Source organism: Sylvia atricapilla, chromosome 2, assembly GCF_009819655.1.
Source record: "Sylvia atricapilla isolate bSylAtr1 chromosome 2, bSylAtr1.pri, whole genome shotgun sequence".
Taxonomy (NCBI): domain Eukaryota; kingdom Metazoa; phylum Chordata; class Aves; order Passeriformes; family Sylviidae; genus Sylvia; species Sylvia atricapilla.
This window is the reverse complement of record NC_089141.1, coordinates 102,172,597-102,184,595: the sequence shown is the minus strand read 5'-3', so window position 1 is coordinate 102,184,595 and position 11,999 is coordinate 102,172,597. Positions and strand designations below refer to the sequence as shown.

Here is an 11,999-nt window from a genome sequence, read left to right as displayed (position 1 = left end):
CTCACGCCGGGTGATGCAACCGGGGCCTGCGGCGGGGCCGCGCAGCGCGCGCGGGAGCGTGCGCGTGCACGGGGCGGGAGCGCGGCCCGCGGGTAACGGGCGCGGGAGCGCGGGCAGAGCCCGGGACGGGCACGGCGCGCCCGCGGGAGCGCGCAGCTCGGCCGGTGCCGGGAGCCCCCAGGACGGGCGCCTCGAAAAGCGCGCCACGGAGCGCCAGCAGCCCAGCACAGGCCGCGCTGGTGCCGCGGCTGCGGGAAGGGGACCGGGCTCGGTGAAAGACACCGAAGGCGGGAGGCCAGTGCCGTGCTCAGGGTTTGTTGCTGTGCGGATTCTTTTGGTGTGCCGAGGGAGTGCGATGCAGAAAGGCACCTGGGGAGGACTGAAGCACGATGTCCGTGTGTGTACTGAAATGAGCACATCGACCGCGGTGTCTGTCTGAGTAGTCACATGTCACTGTACATGTGTTATAACCTCTGTTGGCCATCGGCATGAGAAAATTTTTCTAATTTCAACCTTTTCTCTTGTTACTGTCTTTTGTAGACTGGGCGCTTACTGTTAGGCAGACCATGTGGATGCGAGAGCTGCCCCAACATACGAACAACCTGAATGTTTTGTACGAAACAGGTAAAAATCCCACCAAAAGCGTGCTGTTTCCAGAGTTGGGTATGACACAAATGCTTTAAAAGCATTGACTCAAATCCCTAATCCAGTGATGAGAGCCAGTTTAGAGGCTCACCACAGAGTAAAGGCCAAACTCCTGACCCTTCCATGTGGGAAATCAAACTGACTTCTTCATGGGAACCTCTTAAAGGCATAGAGGATGTTGCTGATAGTATTTCCTCCGTGGTCAGGGAATCAGGTTTCAGTGCAGGTACCCAGTTACCTCAAATATGTGTGTTGTGCCAACAACATTGGCTTTGTCTGTTGGAAAACACATTTGTTCTCAGACTTGGCCTGGCTTTGCAGGTCAAAAAAAGCAGGTTTGGGGCAGACAACTACGTGAATGAAATGTGATGATGGAAATCTGTGTGAAACTGGTGTGCCTGGTTTAACAATGGTTGTTAACCTGCTACTTTCACAAATGCTGCTATTTCCATGCTTTCCTGATACAAGAGCTAACAGTGAGTTCTGCTGGATATACCTAGAGCAAACACATTGCCAGTGTTCTTGATCTGAAGAAAGTAACAGAAACACATTTTGAGAAACCTTCCAGGGTCTATGATGGTGTTGCCAATGACAAAATGGATTTTGTCTTGCAACCCAATCATGTTGTACATTGGTCCAGAAAATAAATTTTTGCATCTAATCTTTTTATCAGGCCACATGGTGTTTTCAATTTTGTATTAAATCTCACTTCTGGGAAAAACAACTGAGATACATGAGGTGTAGTGGGAACATGATGCAATACATGTTTGTAGTTGCCTCGATGTTCATGCATGTATAATCCCTCTTTTATGAAAATGAACTGAAAATACTGGACTCTGTAGTTACTTAGCTATTTAAATTATGCAATAAATGCAGTGCAGTGTAAAATTATGGAAGTAGTTTTTATCACATTTGAAAAACAGCCTTTAAAAAGGACTTAATCCTTGCCAAATACCCTGTCAGGAATATGAAAGAAAAAAATGTACAAACTGTTGCTTCTATTTTAACAATGAGATTTTACATATTCTGAGGTACTCTTGCTATTTCGATGCACTTACTTGGAAGCGTTTGTAGTATAAAGAAAATCCGGAAAAGTCTAAAGTCTGCAAATATCTAATTATTGTAGGATCATAGAATGGTTTAGGTTGGAAGGAACCTCAAAGATAATTGAGTTCAAATCTTCCTACTGTGGATAGAAACACCTTTCACTGTCCCAGGTTGCTCAGAGCTCTATCCTTCAGAGGTTGGCCTTGAACACTTCCAGGGATGGGGCATCCACAGCTTCTCTGAGCAACCTGTGTCAGTGTCTCACCACCTGCACAGTAAAGAATTTCTTCCTAGCACCTCATTTAAACTTCCTCTCTTTCAGTTTAAAGCCATTCCCCCTTGTTCTGTTACTATATACCCTTGTGGAAAGTCCATTTTCTAGCCTTCTTTTGGTTCCTCTTCAGGCACTGAGAGCCTCTATAAGGTTTTCTCAGAGCCTTCTCTTGTCCAGGCTGAACAACCCCAACTAAAATAGGTAAGAACATTTCTAGGAGTTGACACTATGTCATATGTCAATATATGTGTATTGTACATGTATGTATGAATAAATAAAGTTTTAAAATACTAGAATTAAATCCTAAGTAGTGTATTAATATAGCTCAAAAAACTATATCCAGATTTTTATTAATTGCAATTGGGTCATTTGAGCCAGTGGTAACTACTTAGCCACTGACTTTGTACAGATGCCTAAATCAGAGGGGTCAACCCAAATCTCAATTTGAATTAATATTCAGTAAGGTAATGTTGGTACCAGTGGTCATTGTCAGAGGCCTAAATGTAATTATCTAATTTTATTTAGGAGACTACAACTGAGACATTATTAACATATTTTAATTTTTTGGTGGAAGCAAATTGTTCAATGTGAAGGAGGAGGGGATGGGAGGGGATTTTTGAGCTTTGAAATGTTGAGATGTTTTAAATGTCAAAGCTGTTGCGGTTTTGTTTTGCTTTAGGTTTGAGTTCCTTCTATGACAGTGTGTAGGAGAGACCTGAAGATCATTTTGTGCCTCAGCTTGACACAAACTGCAGACAGCAAAATGACAGTCAGGTAAAACATAAAAGTCTTGCTTAGGTTTTTCCACCCTTACTGACCTATGAAGGTCAAAAGTCTGAGGGGTGCAAAGGATGCATGAAGTTTTGGTTATATCATTTCTGAATATGAGAAGCTTGGTTTCTATTCATTTTTCTTTGTTGAGGCATTAGATATGGGTGTGTACATGCTTGCTGCAGCAGAAGATGTACCTTATGGAAAAGGAAGGGAATATCTCTCCTTCGAGACACAGGTGGCAGGAACACCTGCTGTCTTGGCAGGGTAAAGGCCAGTTTTTTCACCATAGGCTCACAAATAACAGGTTTTAAAACAGTGACTGGGGAGGTGGGGCAAATTTACCGCAGGAGTGAATGAGATGGAATAGTAAGGAGTTGTAAAGCCGAGAGAGGTCTGGCCATTGGGATGAAGGAGTGAATGGGAAGTTGATTGTAGCAGAGGGAGCAGTAGGTGGGCAGTTGAGGAGAGTGGGAATAGCATTGGGAAGCCTTTGTGAAGCACCGCATGGAGTAGCTGGTTTATTGTATGAAGCTCTGAAAGGTGGGAAAGACATTCAGCTTGGGGGTGGCAGCTATAGAGAAGGTACACTTGTTTTGTAAATCAAGAATGGGGAGAGGGTGGTAATGAGAGACTGAAAATAGGCTGTGAAGGGGATGGGAACAGCAGCAAACAGGGAGAGGATAGCAGCCTGTGGCCTGCTATTTAAAGCAGCGAGTGACATAGAACGGTAGCAAACGGTTTGGGGGTGGTAGTGGTAAACCAAAGGTCCGCGTAGCTTAGTTCATCTCGTACAATAAAATTAGTTTGCCAGGCAAAGGCAAAATAGCGAAAGCAAAGGGTGATGTTTGTACTCGGGCAGAGCCCTGCGCGCCCTGAGGGCAGTGTGTTCGCTGCTCCCGGGCTGCCGGCCCTGGCCCTGGGGCTGTGCTGACCGGCTTCCCGTGCCGGCTGGCAGGGCAGCACCTGCGCCTGGCCGGGGAGGGGCTCAGCCGCCACCGAGCAGGGGTGTCGTGCAGTGCTACACTGGGCAGCTGCCAGAGAAAACAGGGAGCTGCCGTAGCCTCGGAGAAATTGGCCGCAGCCTGGAGGCAGCGGGGTGGGAGAGAGCGGCGCAACACCGACCCTCCGAAAGCGGACGCGTCCTGGCGGGCCGGACGCAGATGACGCTTCTCGGTGTCGCTTTCTGCAGCCGCGCTGCTCGGAGCGTGCCGGGGCCGCGGCGCCCGGCGGAGGCCGCTCGGGGCGGGGGCTGGCGAGCGGGGCCGGCCCGGGGCGGTGCCGCGGTGCCGGAGCCGAGCCGTGCCCCGGGCCCGCCCGCGCGGCCGCAGGTGCGGCGGAAGTGACGGCCGGCGCGGTGCTGCCGGGGGAACATGGCGCCCGCGGCCGCGCGGGGCAGCGCGGAAGGTAAACAAGCGTGAGGGCGGCGGGGACCCCGGGGGAGACGCCGGGCCGGGCCGGGAGCGCCGGTGCCCGGGCGGCGCGGCGGGGGCGGCTCCCACCTTCCCCCCCGAGCGCGGACGGCGGGGAGGAGGGAGCCCAGGATCCCCCCTTCTTCCTCCGCCTCCTTCTCCTCCTCCCGGCTTCGCCTCAGCCATTGCCCCTCTCCGCAGCCCCCCGGCGCCTCCCTCCGCCGCCCCCGGCTGTATGGTACACGGAGCCAGGGCCCCTCTCCGCCGCTCCAGCGGGAGGAGCCGCGTCCTCAGCGCCGCCGCTGCCGAGAGGTGGGTGAAGGATCCCCCGGGCCCTCCCGCCGCCGCCCGCCCCACGGAGGGCGGCCCGGGCGCCCTGCTGGCCCTCGGGGACCCTGCTGCCCGGGCCGGGGGGCGGCGGGCGGGGAGCAGGCGGGCTGGAGCGGGGATCGGGCACGGCCGCGCCGGGCGGGCGTAGCGAATGCCCGGCGGGTCCGGGGCGGCCGCGGAACGCCGGGCCCTTGGGGTTCGTGCGGCCGCACGTCGCGGTCCCCGGGCCTGCCAGCCCCGCTGGCCGGGGAGCTCGGCCTGCGGGCCCCGCTCACGGAGCTGAGCAGACAGGCTGAAGTAGGTCATCTGAGTTCCTGCCCCGAAAATGGCCATTTCCCACCGCCGCCGCCCCCCGCCCCCCCCTCCCCCCGCCCGCAACAAATCCCAGCTCATCGTGAAAAAAGTATTCGTGATCTGAAGGAGTAGAGCTACTCAGGGTTGGTACTAGAGTTTAGAGCTATTTGGTGAATACTGGAACATCACTTAAAATTTTAAAGTTCTTGCCTTTTCATTGTTTGGGGCTCAGGTTTTTTCCTCCCATTTAGAAAAGGAATAGGAGAATCATAAAGCTACCACTGGATAAAAGGACAGAATTACTGAAGTCTGGCTTCCTGTGGACTTGTTATATAAACTTGCCTGTAGAAATAACCCAGCTCTTGCACCACCATTGCCCCAGTTCACATTCAGATCCCCTGAGCATACCACCATGCACCAACATAACTTCCTGTCTTTTCCCTTCCATCACCTAGTAAATGTGTTTAATTTCTACCACATGTCCTATAAACTTTCCCACTGACACTCATCTCCTTTCACTTTCCTTAATTATACCCTGTGGCTGGTCTGGATCTACACGTGTTGATTTGCCTTTCAGCAAGCAGAGCAGATAACAATTGGGCTCACACTGGAGACATCAGACCTTTTTCATTCATCTAGCTGCCAGGTTGGGGGATATATGTAGAAATTAAATATGTTTGAGATTTCTGTGTTTCTGCAAGTGAGTTTGACATCCAGCAGTTAGGTCAAAACCTTTGTGTCTTGAACAAAGGGCATAATAAATGTCATTTTCTCAGAAGATGCTATAGGAGTACTTAGTAGGTTAGCAATAAAGATACTAATAACAAAGAGACAAGTGGAGGGAGTAGTTTAGCAATCCTAATTTAGATTTAATTTTTTTTACTAATACAGTTTAAATACTACTTGTAGCTCATTTCCATCTTATTATGCTCAAAATTTGTGATAAGTTAAAAAAAAAAAAGATAGGATTTTTTGTAACTAACAGATACTTAGCTTACTATTTTTATGTATAAAATGAACCATAATTTTCTTAATAAAAATCTTCACAGTGAGAGAATCACACTTTATTCATACCTTTCTCTTACACTTGAAAAAATTAATCATTCTGTAAGACACAAATATATATATGTAAGAACTGATACAATTCAGGATAGAGCAGTCCTGTCCACATTGAGAGCAGTGGCAAATCTGTAGTTTTCAACACTATCATCATTTAACTTTTAGGTATTAGTAATACAAGTACTTCCGGTTAAAGACAATTCTCATTTTTTTTTGATGTATCAACTGTTTTATACAGGGCACCTGTTCTGGTATCAGTAAATGCAATTGGAAGGATGTTGGGCTGTTGCTCTGTGTTTGGGAGCAAGTTTTTCTGTACAGGTGTTGGGATGCAGTGACCTTTTAGACAGATGGTTCGAGCTATTTTAGTGTGTGTTAAGTGCAGTTACAGGTTCTGGCACACTTAGGGTGAGGAATAACCATCCTGAGCTGAGGCACAGTCCGGACTGAGTTTTAGTAGGTTTGGTTGTCACTGGTTCCCATCCTTCTCACACAGCCATAATGACCAGAGTGCCACTGTTGCTATGAGCTCATTCAGATCGCTCCCAGATGGCAACATGGCAGAGATGGTCAGAGGAGCTGTCCTGGTGGGCTCTGTGACCCTAAGAAATGCAGCGTGAGCAGCTTTCAGGAGCAGCCAAGTTTTATTTTCTGGGGTTCTGGCAGTCTGGTTCCTCTGACTGGTAGTGGTTGGGTGTGGAGGTGGGCGGAGCCCCGGCTGCTCTGCTCTGGAGGGAGCCAAGCTGAGGAGTCAAGGAAGAATTTCGCAACTTCACCCTGAGCCCTTACGACAAAAAGGCAAACATCCTAGCCACGGCGACCTGTCTGGAGACCCACAAGCCCCCTCGGGGTTTTATGTAGATCTGTTACAATTGATTGGTTCTGTACCCTTTTCCTCCCACCCTGGTGTCCCATAAAAACCCCTGGGTTTCCTCTGGTCGGGAGAGGTTCCTTGTCCCTGGAGCCTTTCGCTGGTACCATTCCAATAAAGTACCATCTGCGGTAATTCCATACGAGACCTCTCTCTCTCTCACCACGGCCGGCTAAAAGAGGGGCAACTCACAAGGGCATGAGCTAAGAGCACTGGGCTGAAATCACTGAAAGCTGAAATCACTGAGCTGAAAAATCACTGCTCTGCCCGATGCTGAGAAGCCCCTCTGTCCAGCTGAGGAGCCCCTGACCCCTCAAGGAGCTGTTTCTAGCGAGACATCCTTTGGGGTGGCTGTGGCTCTCTGGGTCCCAAGCGGCGGACCCCATCCACCAGCTGGCATAGTTGGTAAGCTCCTAACCTCTCCTTTCCCAAGTAATCCAGTGCTTTTGGAGTTCTCAAGATGGATTGGGTGAAGTCTTAAACATGAGCATACGACTGTGTTTAAAATAAATTGTTTCTCAAATTTAGTATACTAGTTACAAAGGATTTTAGATAAAACACATGGAAGCTGGATGTATTTCTTTGTTCCCCATGTTTGCAATTGTTGTAGCAAAGTAAAGTTTTGATAGCCACTGGTTATTGATCTATCCCACATGACATCATTCCTGTTGCTGTTAGTGGGGGATTATGATGATTTTAATGCTTTTAGTTTTAAACCATGTAAACAAAGGTTTAATTTGGGGGATAAATTACCTATACTGTGTGTGTTAGAATTGCATTCATCCTCAATACAGTACACTGCATTCAGAGGCCTAGCCTTCAGCCATGTGTGCAGTTGTGAATGTTTGCTAGTGTGTGCAAATACTTGTATTATATTTTCATATGTGTGTAACATTTGACTATGGAGAAATATCTTCTTCCTGCAGAAAAGCATGTTAACAAAACCAGGGTCAAAGAATTCTGCTCTAGGCAGCCTTTGCTATGCACCTCACCAAATAACATGCATAATGGCTTTAACATTTACATTTAAATGCGTGCATTTGGTGGATGGAAGAGATGATTGCATTTGAAGCTCTATTTTAGTACTTTGTGTAACCAAAGCATGGTTCTGTGTGTCTGGTGAAGCATCTTAATGGTGTTTTATTATGTTAAAATTTGTTGTTCAGCTTGTCCTCAAAGGTGATTGTAGGTGAACAACTATTCCATAATCAGTAAACAAACCAAATCTTGTTGGTTCTGTCTCAGCACCCCAAATGAGTTACTAAGGAACAACAGTAAAGGAAAGCAGAAATTTTCCTTTCAGCTGGTGTGCCAGACTTGGTAATGTCAATACTTCCCTAGAACAATAAATTTCTGTACCTAGAAAATGCATATAAGCTTATATATTACATAATGCCACATATTCACAGAGTCCTTTTTCAGGTAGTACTGCTTTTGGAGAGATTTTAAATCCAGGAGGGCATGAGTCAAAAGCCAGTATTCCATAACTTCTCAATAGCCAGTGCATTTAGACTCCATTTCTTCTGCTTGTGACTAAGAGCATCAGACACCCTGAGGAAAGAAGGTTCTTCTTGTTTAGCAAGAAAAAAGCAGTCTGGAGTATGGTTTTCAGACTTTTATTACAGCTGCAGAATAAAGATGAGAAGTCAGTGTTCCAAGTAAGTGGTTTTACAGTCACAGCACTGTAGAATCTAATGCATTATGTGCTAAAAGAGGAAGGAATGTAAGGAACAGCTAATAAGGTTAAATGTATTTCTTGTTTGGCTTTTCAGCAGTCTTACTTCCTGTGCTGCATTACCCTGATCAGCTCTAGTATGTGCAGAACAATAACAAATGTCAATGTACGTTGCCCCCCACCTCCCCTTCATTGTTTATACATTGGAATTTTTTTGTTCCAGTTTTCATATAGACCACTGCAGGCCCCATGTCTTCTTTTGGATTAAGTGTTCTGCTGTGATTTGCATGCATGAAGAAAACCTGAATTTTCCATTTTTATTGAGAATATGAAAAAAAAATCGTTATGTATTGTCCTCTGGGAAATAACTGCAGCATTTGAATAGTGCTTAGAATTACATCAAAAATTGCAAGTGTGTGTGTGGGAGGAATGGCATAGCTATGCTTTAGAAAAATTACTTGGTTCGAGAGTATTTTGTATTGCTTTTTCTAATGTTTAAACTACCACATTGCTATTTGCTGTTGATGGAGGATGTTAGCTCTAGCAATGAAGATTTTTACCAGTTAAGCATAATATGCATTTAATTATCTACTTTCCCAGTTTTTGTACTATTTTAACCCCTTTGTGCATTTGCACTGGAAATACATTTTTTGTTTGGAAGAAAAAGTAATCTGCTGATAATGGTTTTATGCCAAGAAAAGGATATTTACTCTTTTTATTTAATACAGGAAGATAAGCAGGCCTTTTGCTTTTCATTCATAGAATTCTGAAGCTTCTTTAGATGGTGTAAGGACAAGTCTTACTGGTTTTGTGTCTACTTAAGTAATCCATTAAATGCTTGCTGCTGTTTAGGAGGAAAAATATACTGATGTTGAAAACTGTAGATTAACTAAAACTAATATCAGCAGGAATGTGAAAAGAAGAATTAAGTGATTTAAACACTCAAATTTTTAAAACATTCAGAAATAATAATTTCCAAGTGTTGACCTTTTTGTTACTATTATGGAGATTCGTGGCTGACTCAGTGTTTTAAATACTTTTTATGGAATAGCCAGTTGTAGGGAGATGTTAAAACTGGAGCCCTAAAGGGTGTTCCCTAGATACAGGTGGGTTTTATTTCTCGATAGTTCAGTGATTGCTGCCTTGTTAGATTTAAAACTCAAAGGATTATAACATACATGATTTTTTTTGTGTGTATATATATTTGTCTTATTTCTATTTAATCAGAATTAAAAAGAAGGTAGCAAAAACATCCCCACATTGTTGCAGTAACTGTGAAAAGCAACATGATCACAGATTCACAGACTAGTTGAGGTTGTAAGGAACCTCTGGAGGTCATCTGGGCCACCTGCAGGGCCACCTAGGGCCAGTTGCCCAGGACACTCTGGTGCTGGTTTAGTTTGGGTTGGTTGGTTTGTTTGTGTTGTTTTGTTCATAGTTTTTGTTGGTTTGGGGTTTTTGTTTGTTTGTGTTTAGTAGTATTTACTTGTTTTGATCCTTAAAAGCAACACTGGAGATGTATCTACCATGTCTCTGATTAACTTCTCCATTTTTGCTTCTTTGAGGGTACTGAAAGGTCTTCCTTTTAGGGCCATCCTGTGTACAAGGTAATTTATCTCCTTTTATTTGTGGAGTACCCATAATGTAATTACCTTTCTCAGGGTAAGGGCAAAGATCCTGCTGTGTGTTTGGAGCTTGCTGTTGTGGCTTTTCAGTGCTGTTCAGGTACCCAGTAATGCACATTCTGTGTTGAAGAAATCCCTTCAGTAGGATTACCTGGGCAGTGGAAGATCCCATTATTTCCAGATGAATATATATTGCTTCTGTCTCTTGGGGAATGTTGTTTTCATTTTTTACTTTTTTCTCCCCTGATACATCGTTGTGTTATTCTGTTCTCATTCTCACATTTGCAAATCCCAACTCTCCTTTCCCATCTTTAACCCTGATCATGGAACTGACGCTGAGCCAAGTCTTAGTTGGTCTCTTAAAGCACTGTAACTTACACAGCCCTTGTAACCACTGAACCTCCTGGCTGATTTCAGACAGTGAGAGTTTTAAGTCACTGTGTGTTTTATGAAAATGAGTGGCCCATTTAAAGGCAAGTGATGATTAAATCTCTTGAACGGGAGGGACTGAGGTACGAGCTCAGCTGTTATTAAACATCAGAGAACTGGGCATGGGAGGAGAGAAGTTACAAGTGCTCCAGTGAAAGAAGGAAGTAAGCTGATACTGGTGTTTACCTTTTTATTTGATACTAGAAATCCAGTTAGAAAGCAAAATCCTGTAAAGCCAGGCTTTATGCTTCCTCTTCAGTTGGTTGCTTATTTTTGAGGTGGTAAGATTTAGTGAAGTGGTTCTTTCCTCATCTGGTTTTGTGTAAGAATTGGCAACTAAGAAACATTTCTGATGGTAATTTTTCTTTCTGGTAGGCATTTGATGTTGAGGAATGAGAGGCTCACAATATGAGGTTTCAGAGCAGTTTGCATGTTCCTCTTTGTCTTCAGTGACATTGAAGGGAAAATGCTATCATGGATACTGGTGAGAAAGTGATTGGATTGTCATCTTTGTTCTTTTGCTCCTGCTCTTACTTTCAGGAATTTGAATTCTGTGAGAGGGCCTTAATTGTAATGAACACTCCCAGCACTGACTTTATTGTGCATCAGGCTTCAACAGTGTGGGAGTGGTGCTACATTCCATGAGGTGTGGCTACAAACACCCACTCACCAGTTCAGTTTTGCACAGACAAAGGGTATCTCCAGTTTGGTTTTCCAGGATGTGTACTGAGGAGTGAAGGAGAGGAGATGCTTAAACCACTGATGAGTCTAATAAAATGCATTCCTGTTACAATGGCAGCAGCCAGAATGTGGTGCTTGAGAAACTGGGGGTTAAGTGCTAACTACTCTCTGAGGCTGAGAAACACAGGCCAGCCTGGAGTCAATTCTGGGTCCATATACTTGTCTGAAGTTTTAGGACATTGAGAATCCACAGGTTTTTCTAATGTGTTGGTATTATTTAGCTTTTCATGTAGGTTACCAGTACCAAAACATTATTAGCTTTATTTGTTACAAAAAAATCAGAGTTAAATGCAACAAATATCTGAGGGAAAGTTGAAGTGTAATTTAAGGTGGGCTGAAGTGGAAGATAAGTAGCTGAACCAATTGTAATAGTGAATGAATGCCAAATTGTGAAGTTGTTGCTCTTTCTCTCTCTTCCTGCACAAGTATGTGTTCTGCCCTCTGCATCAGCTTGGTTCTTGTGCCAAACCCCACAGTGTCAAGTCAGAAGTCAGCTCACTGGGGAGCAGAAAGATTTCCAGTTTTGAGGTTTCGTGTGTGCTGGGGAGTGGGGGTGATTATGTTTGTGTCGTGTTTTTTTCATGTCTGTCCCTCCCTGCTTTTCGTTTGTGTTTTAGTCATGTTTGTGAGTTGACTTGACTTTCTAGAGAAGCCAAATGAACCCCAGAAATGGCTCAAAGGAGGCAGCAGGAATTCAGGTCGTGGAATGTGACAGAGAAGGAGAATGCAGTGTGCTGTGGTCTTTTGATGAATTGTTAATTGGTTCAAGACGTGTTGTGCAACTTTACCCTACCTAAACGCAAGGAAGTTGAGCAACTTTTTGAGG

General features: G+C 45.3%; 1 protein-coding gene across 9 annotated transcripts in view; it reads left to right on the top strand.

The window, feature by feature from the left end:
- The first annotated feature begins 4 nt into the window (after positions 1-4).
- Positions 5-11,999, top strand: part of KLHL15 (kelch like family member 15) — a 28,479-nt gene continuing 16,484 nt past the window's right edge. For 5 of the 9 annotated variants that reach the window (XR_010743007.1, XR_010743006.1, XM_066313999.1 and 2 more), the window contains exons 1-2: positions 4,057-4,144; positions 4,351-4,461. The gene's annotated coding sequence lies outside the window, so the exon portion shown is untranslated. Of the gene's footprint in view, positions 93-241; positions 313-540; positions 625-2,645; positions 2,741-4,056; positions 4,145-4,350; positions 4,462-8,475; positions 8,545-11,999 lie in introns of those variants that run through there. The other 4 variants (XM_066313995.1, XM_066313994.1, XM_066313996.1 and 1 more) reach the window with 4 other exon arrangements.